The sequence below is a fragment of the Lathyrus oleraceus genome, chromosome 5, assembly GCF_024323335.1.
Source record: "Lathyrus oleraceus cultivar Zhongwan6 chromosome 5, CAAS_Psat_ZW6_1.0, whole genome shotgun sequence".
NCBI classification, from domain to species: Eukaryota; Viridiplantae; Streptophyta; class Magnoliopsida; order Fabales; family Fabaceae; genus Lathyrus; species Lathyrus oleraceus.
Window position 1 is genome coordinate 531,068,148 of NC_066583.1, and position 16,462 is coordinate 531,084,609.

Consider the following 16,462-nt stretch of genomic DNA (forward strand, 5'->3'; position numbering starts at 1 on the left):
GAAAGAACACACCTTCTAACAGAATGCTATTAGGTTTGTCCTTTAGGGGGAACCCAAGCTGACGACGCGCTAGAATAGGGTTGTAGCTTATCCCACCACATGTACCAAGAAGAGGCACATTCGGGAATTCACCACAATAATCAATAATCTGCACAGTATCATACACGCGATCATACCAAGAGATATCATCATTGGTGAGGGACATAAGTCTCTGAGACCACCGTAGACATCCCTTGTTCTCCTTAAAAGCAATGGTCTGCGGCAAGTGCGAAATAAACCACTTGTACAGCAAAGGTAGACAGCAGACAATAACTCCACTACCCTTCATATTCCTCAGGTGCAGAGAGAAATAGGCATCGCCCAACAAAGTCGGAACTGGATTAAGAACTGAGAAGATCCTAATAGCATTCATGTCCACGAACTTGTCGAAGTTGGGAAATAGCACTAATCCATAGATGAGTAATACAAACAAAGCCTCAAAGGCATTCTCTCTCCTGGCTTCTCCATAAAAGGTAGCTTGAGCGACAAGGAACTCGGAAGAAAATCCTTGAATTCCCCCTTTGGTAATCAGATTAGCTCTAATCAGGTCTTCATCTATGTGCAATAGACTAGCAATCTCACGGGCAGATGGAATACTCTCTAGGCCACTGAACGGCACCTGATCCAGAATAGGAATCCCAATAAGGTGAGAGTATTCTTCCAAAGTAGGCAACAGCTGGAAGTCCGGAAATAAGAACCAGTGATACAGCGGATCATAGAATTGAGCAAGAGTGCTCATCAGACCCTCATCAACCTGAGTAGTGAGCAGAGGCAGAAGCTTCCCATAGCGAGCCTTGAAACCCAAGGGATCTAGTACATAAGATGTCAGATTCCTTAACTCTTTTACATCTGGTTGTCTGAAACTGTACTTCTTTGTATGCCTCTTTGGTCTTTCCATGTCTGAAAATTTTGCAAATAAACCCTTTTAAGTTCCTTGAAAATTTTCCCTTTTTCTTTTTATGACATGAAGTGCAGATGAATGCATGAATGTATGAATGCAACAATCACACTCAAGGATCAAGCAAAGCACACCAAACAAAGGTCATGGGAAAGCTCAATGTATCCCTAATATCAATCATCCATTTTGGTGGATTTAGGTTTTCACCTTATCGACACCCAAGTTCCATTGATATTAACGGTACATGAACCGGCTCGAACACCCTTAATATCAACCAACCGCTTTGGTGGATTTTAGGTTTTACACCTGATCCGGGATCCATTGATATTAACGGTGTCTGAACGACTCAACCATGAATCACGGGTTTGCTGAGAGTCACGAGCATGGAGTCTTGGTTAAGAACCACCCAAAGGGAGTGTACTAGGGTTTAAACCTGCCAGACATGTTCTATCAGAGGTTCCCATAATCATCGTCCCATCTCTCGGATATTATCGGAGGAACGAATACTCGTATTCCAAAATATTCTCAAGAGAGACTCTTATGAGTGTAGTATCGCGTAACAATCGCATCAGATCTGACATCTGAACGACCTCCGCACTACGTCCTAAAAAATAGGCCAAGATGGGTTTGGTAAACTAAGGTCCTTGGCTTCTAAGGCACATGATTGAAAGAATAATGCCTAACCACAAATAACTTGTGTGACATTATCAATCCAACATGACCTCCACCAAGTGAATGGACTCGCAAGTCAACTGGCTAAGGAATACTCCACACCAATCGACAAGACTATGCCATTCTCCTATCCTAGAGTGCACTCGAGTTCGGGTATAGAACTCATCTCACAGAGATCACCAAAGCAAACAGCATTTGTATATCAAGCAATTCAAACATTACAATCAATACAGTTATCCCAAATTGTACAAAAATATGTCAAATAACAAATAATAATATATCACACAACAATGGTGAAAAGTTGGCAATACCACCAAGGAGTTATCCCCAGCAGAGTCGCCACTTTTCTGTAGCGGTGTATTCGTCGCTATATGATCTATTGGTTAAATCATAAGCAAAGTATACAATAAACATAGAGTCGCCACCGCACTTTTATTTATCCTAAGGACTGGCTAAAAAGCGAACAAAAGCCTAAGAAGTTTTACACGTAGAAAACCAATGAAATGATCAGAGATCGGGGTAAGGGGTAAATTACGCAAAGGGAAGGTGTTAGGCACCCAATGCGTCCTAGGTACTCCTAGGGAGCCCTTTTCACACTTTGTTGTTTGAAAATTATTATTTGTCATGACATAAGTATTGTGCAAACATGATTGGGATGATGAGAAAAGAATGTACAAATTAATTATTTTTGTGTTTGGATGGATAACCATTGCCTACGTACCTTTACAGGATCAAAACCTCGTAGTTCGGCTAAAAATTTCCAAAAGTTAGTGGATTCAATTTTAAACACAAGCCCTAAGGTTTTACGTTACCCATGGGAGAAAACTCGACCTTAAGAAACAACAAGTCCACCATGTGAGAAAAGCTTCAACTTGCTAGAGAGGGGTTAACCCTATAATAAGCAAGGAAGACTTACAATTCAATCAACTAAGGACAAATAGGTGAGATTAATATCAACCAACTAGGGTAAATCAAACCTATAGCTAATGTATGAAAACTTAACAAACATGGACACAGCCACAAAATCATTTGAATGGGTGAAGTTATTTGGATTATTTACAAAAAGGTCAAAGTATGATTAAAGTCAATTCAAAATGAAGTATTTACACAAATGAAGTTTGGAAAATCATGGACTTAAGGTCCAAGTTTCTAATTTGGAAAGAGGTGAGAATGTTTGCACAACACTTATTTCAAGTTTTTAAAAGTATGTGTGAAAAGGTAGGACACAATGGGATGAATGGATAATGGTGGAATGTAAAACTTCTTAGAAGGGTCCACCTCTTGAAATCATATAGAAGATGATTCAAGTGGGTCCTTAGGAATAGGCTACGAATGAGCAATAATATGAACATGATAACAGATGAAAGTAAATAAAAGCGGATACTGGATGCCACTCAATGGTCTTATACCTGTCTCCTAAAACAAGTAAGGATATCAGAAGCCACTCTATGGACTTACACTAATCTCCATCAAAATAAAACAAAAAAACAAAACAGGGAAATCAACTGCCAATCCATCTGGACTTATGTTAACCTCCACAGTATGATCCTAGGAATACAAATGCCACATCACAGGGACTTACAATGAATCCTCACATACAACAACAATGCTCAAACAAAGAGCAAAAAGGATATGAGTGACCAATGAGGTCTTACACTCTATCTCTTCCATGTCATAGGAACAAAAGCCAATCAATATGGACTTACAATTGTCCTCAATGGGAAAACATCAATGTCACGAGGACAAAAGAAATGATCATGCACTAATGGCAAACAAAGATGATAAATGCACAACGGCAAATCAATGATAGTAAATGCACAATGGCAATCAAGTAATCATGTATAAATGAATCAAGTAATCAATCACATAAATTCAAGTAGCACACACTATAACCATTCAATGAGGCTCAAGCAAAAGGTTTGACTATGAAAGTCCACTGTAAGAGGTAAGCGTCGCTCTTAACCTTGCCATTGAGGGGCTAAGGTGAAGCAGATGAAAGGGTATGAGGGGTGTGCCTCATTGCTTCTATCTCAAGTCCGAGAGAGCATGTAAATATAAGAATGTGGGGGAGTTCAGAAAGATGGAACTCTTTCCCCAATTGGACTCGATAGATCTTGGGTTTGGATCTCAATGCTACAACCATGTAATGGGAGCAAGGAGAAGACTCACAGAATAGTGGGAGATAGGCTACATATCTCTTATATCCACCAATTGCCTCTAATGAGGACTTTTCCTGCTTGGGACAAACATAAACAATCACAAACATTGCCTCTTAAGGAGGACTTCAGACAGTTTGCCCGGCCAAATAACAGTCGGGTCTCCAGACTACATGAAGAACAGAGAGTCTACCTCAATGCAAATTGCTATTTAAGCAAAGCAATGCAAGTTCTTAAGAGAACTGAGCAACTAAGGGTACCTGAAATCAGTCAAATATGATCAGCATCCCAACATAAACAAAACAACAACAATAAGAATCAATCAACAATCAAACAATGATGTGCATAGCACCAAGTCCATGTGAACCAAGTACCCTACAACACAAATAGGTTAGTCGACAATGATCGAAGTAAACAACTCAATTATGAATCAACCTCCTTAAGGCATTAGCTTTTTAACCTGAAACGTCAAAGTCAAGCTCAAACATAAGTAACAAGACCACTAGGCCAAGCCTAGGGTCCAAAGGAGGGAAAAATCTTAAAACAGCAAGTAAAACATAATCAATGTCAAGATAATTCCAATAAGAAGAGATCCCAATTGGTCTCATATCCAAACTATGCACTAATTTTATTTTATGCACAAATTAAGGGCTAAGTAAGCAATGTTGAGTCACATATGAACAACCAGAATGATTACATCACAAAAAATATCAAAACAGCATAGAAAATTCCACAAAAATTATATCCTAAACAGAGGACATTCAACAAGCTACATGTTAATTTTCATGCCATTTGGACTAGTGGAGCTATGGGAATTAATTCAACATGTCAAGGCATGCAAAAACACAACCAAATCAAGTCATAAAATGTACACCAACTTCAATCAAATGGTAAACAGTGATATTAAATGGGAAATGAGTAGGACCAAAGCCAAAGTGAAGCTTAATATGTCAGGAAACACTCCACTAAATTTCACATTCATAGGGTTAGGGATGAGCATTTGGCAGCATATATAAAAATGTGATACAAGCAAAGCCCTAAAAATGCTAAGCAGTAGACAAAAATCCTAATCAATTAGAAAATGGATTATTAAAATCCACAAAAATTCATGTTGAAAGTTAACATATCAAAGGTATCTCATGCAAAAAATCAGAACCATAGGCCTAATGGAAGCATGGAAAAATAATTCATAAACTCAGCATATCAAAGTGTGACACATATTGTCACACTCAAAAAGAATTAATCACATCTAGCAAACCAGAGGTCAAAAAATTACAAATGATGCATCAAAATCTCCAGGCATGAGTTAAGAATCAACATATAAAATTTCAATTCATTTGGAGCACGTATGATTATTTGGTGATAGAAATGGTAAAACACATAAAATTCACACACATGATGAACATCCCTATGTCAATTAAATTTTCTACCAGGCACAACTTAAATTTCTATGCCTAAAAAAAAGTAGATTAAAAATGGAGATCATCAAAAAAAGTCCCAAATTAATTGGATGAATATTGGTTAATCTATGATTTTTTTGAAGTTTGTAAGATTTATTGAAATAATTATTTAAGATTTATATAGATTTAATTAATTAATTAGGAGCTAATGGCAAATCCGTAATTAACACACGCACAGCCAAAACGCGGTAGTATCATTAAACGAGGTGGCGACGTGCTATTCGTCCTTCCCAGCGGGAAAACACCAATTTGAATGGCTAAGCGCGGACGACGGATCAAAACGAACGATTTCCAGAAATTTTCCAGAACTTCATCAAGTTCTTCCATGTTCATCCGTCCAAAATTTGGTTATGAACAAATATCAACCAAAACTAACAAATCGCATATGGATCGAAACGTCTAAGCTCGTAGATTGTGAATATCATGGTGAAATCGTCTAGAAGTTCATACATAGCAAGAATCGATGGCAAGAAGTTTCGATATCTAATCTTTAATCTCGGATTTCTCTCTCAAAACCTAACAATTTTCAATTCTACAAAGTGCTGCACGATCTACAAGCTACGCTCTACGATAACCACAACATAATTTTGAAAATGGCGATGATCGAATCTTAACCTTCTTGAGGTGCAGTACTGGAATCCGTGCGTGTTGAGTCTTGAATTGCAGAAACAGATGCAGGAGGTTGTTGTGGAAGGTGAATGGTGAAGAGAATCCAACTCAAGAACGCTCGAACCAACCGATTTTGCTAACTGCCATGGAAGAGCACTTTGCGACAGCTGCGATTTTTGCTTGATTCTCCAATCAATTCCTGCAAACAGAAATCCTAGACCACGTACCAATGATGAATCTGCAAAGAACTAGCACAAAGATCAGTGAAAATTGATGAATTGATGCAAAAAGTTTTTGGTCAAAAATGGAGAGAAATGAGAGAATTGGTGAAATTTTGCTTTTGGATCTGTGAATTGTGATTAGTCTCCCTGATTCTGTTAGAATTAAGCTTATATATGATGCTCTTAATCCAAACCATAATCAAGATTAGCAAAAAAAAAGGTGATTAGCAAAATGAGCTTATGTGTATAGTTTGGCCTTTTTGCCCTTGGATGGTTTTGATCAATGGAACCGTGATTTATCACCTCAAGCAAACCATAAATATCATTTGGAAGCTATTGGAATTGATCCCATGTCCATTGAATGTATATTTCTCAATTTCACTATGTGATGGCTCTTTGTTCATTTTCAAGTCCATTTCAAAAGCCAAATTTCAAACCATGAAGCCTTGGCATGTTATGATGATTCCAACCATTTTCAAATGCCATTTATGAAGTGTTGCAAAAATCCCCACTCAAAAATTCCAATTATTTCACAAGTTGGACAATTTTGCCCCTGGTTCATTTAACTGTCCAGTTGAAATTTGACTTTTTGCATTGACCTTTTTTGAAGAAATCCAATTATGCACCATGAAAGTACATGTCAAATGGAGTTTGTGCATATAAAGAACAACCAATTTGGACAATCCATGTGGAGGTTATGGCCCTCTGATTATGGGTCATTTCTGAAATTCACTGGACCATAACTTGACAACCATACATGGGATTTTCAAGTTCTTGGACTTTTTGGAATGGTGAGATCAAGATCTTCAACATTCATGTTGGACAAAATTCCATTTGAAGCTTTCTTGGACACGTAATATTTGGGAGAAAAACTTTCCATTTTTGGCAGGTGAGAATTACAGGTCATTTCCATTTTGGGAAACTTTTTGTCTGACTTCAAATCCTTCAACCTTGATCTTTGAAATGCCAAATGAGGCTTGTATGGACATGAATGAGATCTTTCTAACCATCTCACACCTTCAAATCCCTGATTAAATGCACAGTTGACCACAGTTGACTTTTGTTGACTTTTCTTGACTGGGCCATGTTCTGATGAATTCCAAGCCTCTTTCAATTGAGATCTTGATTCCAAATGATATCACAAGTTATATGAACTCTTTATGAATGATCATGGTGTCCAAATTCTTCAAGAATGGCCACCATCTATTGCTCAGGGCCTGATTTGACTGTTTGATTGATGATTGCTTCAGCTGCAAGCAACAAGGTTAGATGACAATATTTTTGTACTTTTGGTTAGTAAACATATGAAAAGCAATGATATAAAAATGCAATACATGCTTGGTGATCAAGAACCACACTCACAAGGTATCCCACCCACTAGGAGGGCAGCTAGGGTATGCAGTGATCCTTGAGGCCATGATATGAGATGTTATGGGCCATGAGGGATCTTAGGGCCAAAATTGGGGTCTTACAGTCAGCTGTGCCAAAGATTCCTCAAGAGAGATTTTGATAAGAAGGTTCTCCCTCGCATGTTCCAAGCAGGTGAACTCGTTCTTAAGAGATACTCTCCTATTCACTCAGATCCTCGAGGCAAGTGGACTCCCAATTATGAAGGACCCTTCATTGTAAAAAGTGTCTTCTAAAGAGGGGCTCTCATTCTCACCATAATATATGGGGATGACTTTCCAATGCTGGTGAATTTAGATACAGTAAAAAAATATTATACCTAAAAGGATGATGAATACAAAGCCCGCTAGTTTGGCATATGCTCAGAGCTAGTCTCGACAAAAATGGCTATCCCGATGGATAAAAAAAAGAAGTGTCCATGAAAAAGTTAGGGATAAAGCAAAAAATATACAAGCCCGCTAAGTTGAAAACTCGAAAGGGAGACTTAGGAAAAAATGGGTATCCCGATGGACAAAAGAATAAAAATTCCACTCAAAAGTTAAGGATAAAGGCATTTGATTGTATATTTTGAGCCTATATCATCATCAGCTTGATCTCGGACGTTATCTAATCAGTCTAATCATCATCAACAGAAGAAAAGTGTCAGAGCCCAGTGCTACAGTAAATAACAACCGAAGTTGTAATTAGTGGAAAGCCAAAAAAAATTCCCATTCTTGTCATACCCTCAAATTTTCCCTACACCATGAGCCTTAAAACCTAAGCATACATCCCATACATACATCTCACATGCATTTGTACTTAATGATCACAATAATCCACAAGTTCAAAGGCATGAGATTCATCTACAAAGCCCTAGGATCATCTGGTCATGTTAAGGTGTGCCCAAGCTACCTTAACCCTAATCTCATCCTTAAGCATCCCACAAATCTTGGAGGATCATTCAAGACATATCACTCACTCCCCAAATCCAATTTGGGTGGTGAGTCCCCTTTGAAGAAGCTTCAAGATTCATCTGGTCACCCAAGGACCAAACCCTAGCTCTTGGCCCTCCTTTTGACTTGTACAAGTCATGATTCACCATGGATCTTGACCATACCATCAAAGATCTCTCAAATTCAAAGTTTGTTCATGCCTCAAGGGCTTTAAACATCTCAATTGGACCTCTACAACTCAAACCCTAATTCATTTGACCATGGTTCTTGATGAAACTTGTGGCTTAAGAAACCCTAATTTAGGGGGCTTCTTGACCATTAAGCTTGATCATTTTTGACCCTCCAATTACCCTACCATTAATTAAACATCATTTCATGTCCATTACAATCTAAATTGACCATTTAAACATCCATTCAATCCATGTTGCAAGTAGTTGGTTCACACTTGATTTTTCAACTTTCCATGACTTGATCCACCCACCAATTTGACTTAAAATCATTCCACAAAGGCCCAAACTTCATTTCCCATCATGATATGATCATTTTATATCAAAACATCCATCATTTTGGCTTGAAAATCAAGGAATCACAAAAAATCTAAAACTAGGTCATGTTGGTTGGGCAAATTTTGGCAAGAATGACCTATGAGAATTTTCAAAGATCACAACTTCTTCATTTTTCAAGATGTTTAAATTCCACTTTGAGCCAAATTTACTAAATAACTTCCTATCCAACTTTGTTCAAGTACCAAGACCTAATCCATTAAGGAAGGGGTTCAATTTTGCTAATTGGCCAAGCTGGTTCAACATGCCTACCATACCCAAAAATCATGCCATGACTACTACTTTGACATGTTGCCATTTCCAAACCACAAGCCATTTTAACCTGGTACTTTTTGAATTCAATCAAGTTCATGGCAAGGAACAAATAGCCCAAATTGAAGCAAAATTCACGAGCCAATTTCATTTGGACTTGGTTCAAACATAGTCGTCCATCCTAATCAGCATACTAGACTAATTCAGGCAGAATTTGCAAATGGATGCATCAAGTGTCCAAACCCTCTCAATCTGATTCCAATGGTCCAAAACATGTTACATATGATAATTTGGTGTGGTATTAAGTCAACTTGCAAGTAAAAACATGCCAAAACTCAAAAATCGACCTCATGTGCAAATGCCGACTTTTCCAAAAATGGAAAAAAGAAATTTGCATAACAGGCTGGTTTTTTGTTTGTGTATGTTCCAAATCAATGTTAAGGGTGAAGACCAACTAGTCTAGAGTGCACACAGGGTCTAAACACAACCACCTTTGTCTCCCCAAGTTCAACCATGATCATGCTTCAACCCTTCACCCTTTATGAAGCAAACCTCCTTTTCTTTTCCTTCACACTATTCTCACACCTTGCCTATAAATAGGGGAAGGTGTCCCCTTCATTCTCCATGCTGAAAAAGACCCATAACCTCAGCTTCATATTTTACTCAAAGCTTCAAAAACAGAAAGCATTTTTCTTAGTTTCAGAGAGTTTCAATCCAAAATAACCACCCAGAAAACTTCCCTAATCTTCACTCAAGCTACTACAATCCCTAACTCACCCTCCACAAGCCTCATCTAAGCTGAGCTCAATCGTCGGAATCCCTCCCTGAACCGATCCTGAACAGGTAGAAATACTCATCTCCTTCACTCAAACAAGTTACCCTCTTGCTCAAAGTTTATCCCTAATTATTAACCCCAAACTTTTGGCTTTGATTGCTCCATTTCCATCATTTAATTTTTGTTTTAGCTCAACTGTGTTCTTCAGTTTCATGATCCAAAATCCTCACTCATAGCCAATCAATGGCTCTTGAGTGGGGAGAACATTTTGTTTATGATTATAAAACATGTCTTGATCCTTAAAACTGGTTAAAAATCCATGATTTTAAGTTTTGATTCTGAGTAGTCGAAGCTTGAAGACGAAGTTGCCCGCGTTTTTTGAATTTGAATATTTGTGTTGGCACTCTATGATTGGCTGCTTTGCGTGTGTGTTTCATTTATTTACAATATTTATTATTTATTCATTTGAGCGCGTTTAGTTAACACAACTGGACCATTGGCCCAGTGGGTGAGGGGATGGTCTCCCTCATGACCCAAAGGGTAGGGGTTCGAACCATGCTTGTGCACCCTGACCATTTTTCTCTTTTCATTTTGCCTTTTTTTTATTCATTTTATTTTTCTATTTTGATTTATTTTTTAACTCTCTTATTTTTATTATTTTGAAAGAATATTGAACATCAACCCCCCTTATTCTTTCCTCTAGAATTTAATGGTGATTTTATTTATTTTATTTGGATAATTTATGATAGACTTTTGGAGTCTTGAAATGAATGACTAATGAAAACCATTTAAGTCATGATGTGCTTGGTTTAGGGTTGATAAAAACCATCCACACTTCAAACCTGACATTGGATGACCATTAGTTCATCCATGGTACTTTGAAGAATGGATAGGCTGCCCCTATTTCAAGCAACTTGGTCATTTGACTTATGGTTTAAGTTCAAATTTTGTGAAGTTATGAATTCATCTGATACAATGCTTTTTCATTTGATTTATGCTAACCCACTAACCCTTCTATACTTTTTTTATTTATCATTTTGACTTGCTTATACTAACCATCTAACTTGTTAATATTTCATTTGGTTCATATAACTTGTTAATATTTCGTCTGGCTTAATATAACTTGTTAACCAAAACCATTAAAATCAATCACTCAATTTTAGGTTGCATAATCTTTTCTTTGTCAATTTATTGATAGATGGACTTAATGTTGAAAAAATTTCATTATTTCAAATCTAGGGTAAGTTGATCCATTGGTCATCTTCCTTACTTTGCATCAGTAATAAGTTATCCCTTGATGCACCATATTTGAATCTATTGACCTAGAGATAGATAATCCCCAAAATTTGTCAATAACCCTAACTTTGACTTTTTAAACTTTGATCACTACTAACCTTTTATCATTGTTATTATCATTGCTATCATTATTATTTACTTATTTTATTATTTAAATTCAATTCATCATTATTATCATCATTGTACAAATTCATCATACACACTTTACTATTGTTTTTTATTATTGTCATTATTTAAAAACAACCAAAACATGATAAAATTAAAAGACCAAAAACACTTAATCACTTGGACTTAGAGGATCCCATTTAGGACCTTTGCTTGGAGACCTTTCTTTTACTCTTTTGTGATGCTTTGTAAACACTTGGGTTTCATCTGTAACTTATATTTCGGTTGTAAGAATGTCATCATGGCACCATCTTAGGGGGATATGTTTGTAATACCATTATCCTTTGTTTAGCATAAGTCACACTTTGCACACACAAGGCTTTCTCTTGGGCTACCTTAAAACAAGACCCTTTTATTTCCTTGTTGGTTACTTTTCATTCATGTTACATAAGCCACATTTTCTCAATCAAATAAACAAACCCTTGATCCAACGTCAAACATATTTTTCATAATCAAACTAAAAAATACCTAATAACTATAATTAGTATTGTGTGTCACGAGCCTTAAGTGGTGGAGAATGAGTGAGAATTGAGCATTCCTACCCTCACTCTGATTATTTTGGACGCAAGACGTTTGGCTTGTTATCTAGAATAATCACCTCCGCCCACAGACTTTAGTGTAATCTAATCAAAAACTCTTTTCATAAACCCTTGTTTAATGTAAAATCAACACAACCCATTAAACCTAATTTTTGTGCCTTAGGACACTAACCCAAATTCAAAGGTAAAATCAATCAACACACAACATTTTTTACTCTGAATTATAGAGCTTTGATTCCTCATCCCCGAATCAGTGATACGTAGGCACAAGGGCCTCAATCCTTGGCGAGCACTATAGTAAAAAAAACACCCCCTCTTTCGCACATTCTTTTGAAAAAAAAAACAATGACAAATAAATCCCCATGTACTTAAAAATAACCCAAATGGTTCCCATAGAATACCAAGGAAGTGAGGGGTGTATATATCTTCCCCTCGCGTAACTGACTCCCGAACCCTAATCTCGGTTGTGAGACCGATACTCTATCCTTTTCATAGCGTTTCCCGTACGCTTATTCTTTCTGAGGGTTTTATCGATTATTTCCCATCGCCTCTCTGATGGAGGCACATGAAATAAAATCCGGTGGTGACTCTACTGATCTGATTCTGTTCGGTCCGTTCGGTTTCGTTATCGTGAAATTCCCAGTAGCGATAATTGACATTTACTTTGTTTTTCAATTTTGGCATATTCGTCTGTAAGAACTTTTGCATCCTTGTACACATCTCATATGTACAAAATTTTATAATCAATAAATTTTAGTAGTTATTCAGTAATTTCTTTTTGTCTTTCCTCATTTTGTTTGAAAAATAACTGTCAATCTTAATTTCATAATGTTATAAAACATTGAGAATAATAAAATCTAAATCAAAAGAAACATTATATGCATTACTCCGATTATTAAAAGCTCCTCAGTGGACGACCAGTAGTTTATAGTAAGCACTTGCCGCACGAACTTGTAATTTCTCGGTTAGACCAAACATATGTTCTCCCCAAGCAGAGCCAGATGGTAATCCCCAGCCAGTAGGATTTTCCCCAGCAGCAGTAGTAACCAAAAGCTTTTCCTTGCAAATTCTCTGGTATGGATACATTCGAGTTGAAGTCTACGTTTCACCAGAAAAACCTCACCTTGCTACACAATAATTCACATTGCATACACATCATGAGTAAACAATCATACTTGAATTCGTCATGCATATCAATCATTTCTTTTTGTAGCTGATCTATCTCCCCAGTAGAATATTTCAGCCAACCCTCAACAGATCACACCATTAAGTTTACCTCCTACACCTTTCAACACAACTCCTTTTCACCAGGAAAATTTCCAGATATTTTTGTATTTAATCCTCTTCTACCTCGAACACCTGAAAAGCTAACGCAACTCACACCTTAGGGTTTAAGATGATTAAATAAGGGAAATTGTCATACCCCAAAATTTACCCTCCCTTTTTCCTACCTTTTTCTCAATTTCATTTTCATACTTATTATCATCTCATGCATCATCATGACCATTTCATTTGGTCATTGGCCCATAAGCATGGCCACATTCTTTGTTTAATCTTAAATTAGGGTTTTTCACTTTGATCCACTTATCAACTAACCAAAGCATCAATAAGAGTTGGTAATTGTTTGTTCCTTTGTAAATATAGGTAATCATGTCTCAATTTAATACTAAATAATGGTCATTTTGGTATAAAAAGATGCAAGTGTGGGTCATTGATTCAAGAGTGGTTCATGTGTTTATTTCCATTCCATTTCAGACATTCTTCAAGATCTCCTCAATATTATTCAAACCCTAATCAAGTTCTCTTTAAGGGATGTTAATTTCATCATCATTTGGGATTGAGAGGCAAGAAAACTTCAAGTTTGCATAAGTTGGCACAAGGTTGGTTTACCTAACTTACAAGAATGGTTCACTTTTGGTCCAAAGCTCATAACCTCTTCAATTTTTAACCAATTTACAATATTCTTTGAGCCAAATGTCCATAAGGAGCTCCTATACAACTTTTCTTTAAATCTCAAGCATCAATTCAACCTCTAATGACCTCACTTTTGGAAAGGGCAAAGTTGCCAAACTAGGTCAGAACTTTGTCATGACCCTTACTTGGCAGCCATGCCATTTTCAGCTCAAGTACTCTTTTGACCCCGTTCCTTTTGTATCATGTTAAGCTTATGTCAAAGATCATTTGGCCCAAGTTTGGCTTAAAATGAGAGAAGGAATCAAAAGTTATGGTGTCATGAACTTGGGACCTCAAGATGCCCAAAGTGTGCCAAAACTGCTTGACCAAATGCCTGACCTATAATGCATGTCACGACCTCAACTTTCAACACTTGCCATTTCCACCACAATCCTAATTTTGAGTTGGTTATTTTTTCATTCAATTCATTTACATGAGATGAGCATTTGTCACAAAGAAAATCAGGAAACACACGAGGGATCTCATTTGGCCTAAGCTCAAACATGGTGACATGAACTTTGTTTTGTTCGAAGCCAAAATTTGCAATTATAGGTTATTCTTCAATATGAAACCACCATACATGTGTAAACTTGTTTTTCTTGGCAAAACGTGTAGGTTGGAGTGTAAAATGACCAAGTTTTGCGCCCAAGTCACACTTTTCACCCTTGTTCTCACATGGATTACAAATCACAATTTTACCATCTCATTCACACGAATTCAGATCCATTTCACATATGTGAGCTCACCAACACATTCCCTATAAATAAAGGAAGCTTTTTCCTTCATTTGTAAGCTTTGAAAGCCAAAGAAACTATGCAACTATTTGAGCCTGATACTTCAAAAACCAGTTAACCATTTCTTCTATTCAAGCTCTTTTAGCTTCAAATATCCACCCAGAATCCATCATTGACACCTTCTGAATCTAGCTAAAGCATTACTTGGCTTGGAACTCCTTGGAACCAGATCTCCAAATCCACCATTGTTGACCTTCGAAGCTCCAACTGAGAAGGTAATTACGAGTTAAATTCTTGAGCAAATAAGTTACCACACTCTTCATCTCACTCCAATGATCAAAATCCCTATTCTATCTCTAATTTATATTCATTATTCATAATTTAATTTTACTTTGAAGAATTAGGTTCTTCGAGTTCTCGAGCGAATTCTCCCTACTCAGAGCCAATCAATGGCTCTGATTCAAGGAGACATGAACGGTGAAGTGTTGTGAAGCTAATTCCATGCTTGGGTGTTGTTGAAAACACGGGTTCATAAATTGTAGAAATCGAATCCAAGGTTGAAGATGATGTGAGTCAGCGTGCACTATGGTGTTAAGATTCAAATGTCATCCAATCACATTGCGTCTGAACCTGGTAGTTGTTGACGCCTTATTTCATTTTAATTTAGTTTTATTTTATTTTATTTTATTTCATTTATTTTCTAATTTAATTTCTCACTCATTTTAATTGATTTTGATCCAATTTTTTTACACAAGGTCTTTAAAAATATTATGCATCACATACTTTTTTCTCTTAATTTTTCAAATCAGTTTTGCATTTATTTTTATTTTTATTTCATTTATTTTTTAATTTCTATTATACAATTTATTTTACCATTATTCCAAAACACTTTGCATCCAACCTTTGAGATCTATTCATGCATAATATTTGGGATTGTGTAATTTTTGCAACCATTTTTGAATCATTTTGACCTTAGTTTGGGATTTTCTCTTTAATTTCCCTTTTTAATCAATTTTAAATTCATTTTTGTTTGAATTTTGATGCACTTGATGCTTTTGACATGAGATTTTGACTTGGTTGACCATTACTTCTTGATTTCAAGTCATCCATAGATGGACTTGAGGTTGATTCAGTCTTCTTTGTTTCAAACATGTTGATTAAATGATCATTTGATCATTTTTGACACTTTGAATCAATGATAGGTTATCTGTCATTGAGCCATATGTTTGGGTCCATTGACTTGCTTGATAGTGAATCCTAAGTCAAATACTTAAGTCATGTCTCACTTTGACTTTATTCATCTACCTTTCTTCTTTTACTTTGACCATTACGTTACATTGTTTTTGGAGGTTAACTTGTCTTAATTCTCTAACATGACTAACACATAAATTATTATTGACCGGCCTCAGACATGTATGACTTCTACAAAAGCATACGTACGATTGCTTAACATAGCGCTAAATTTTCTCAACACAATCAATTAACTATTAACTTTCACTATTAATCACTGACTTTACTTTATTGACATTTAATTTCAGTCATTTAATTATTGTCATTTGATTTCAGTTATTTAATTCTTGTCATTTAATTTAAGTTACTTACTTTATGTCTCATTCATCATCTTATTTCATCCACTACTCATGATACTTTATCCATCTTATCTTATTCACCTTGTATTTCTTATATGGTGTTTAATTTGCTTGATAAACCTCAATGAATCAGAACATGATAAAATTAATTGACTTGATCTTTAAGGACCTTTGCTCGATCTTGAGCGATGGTATGCTTTGG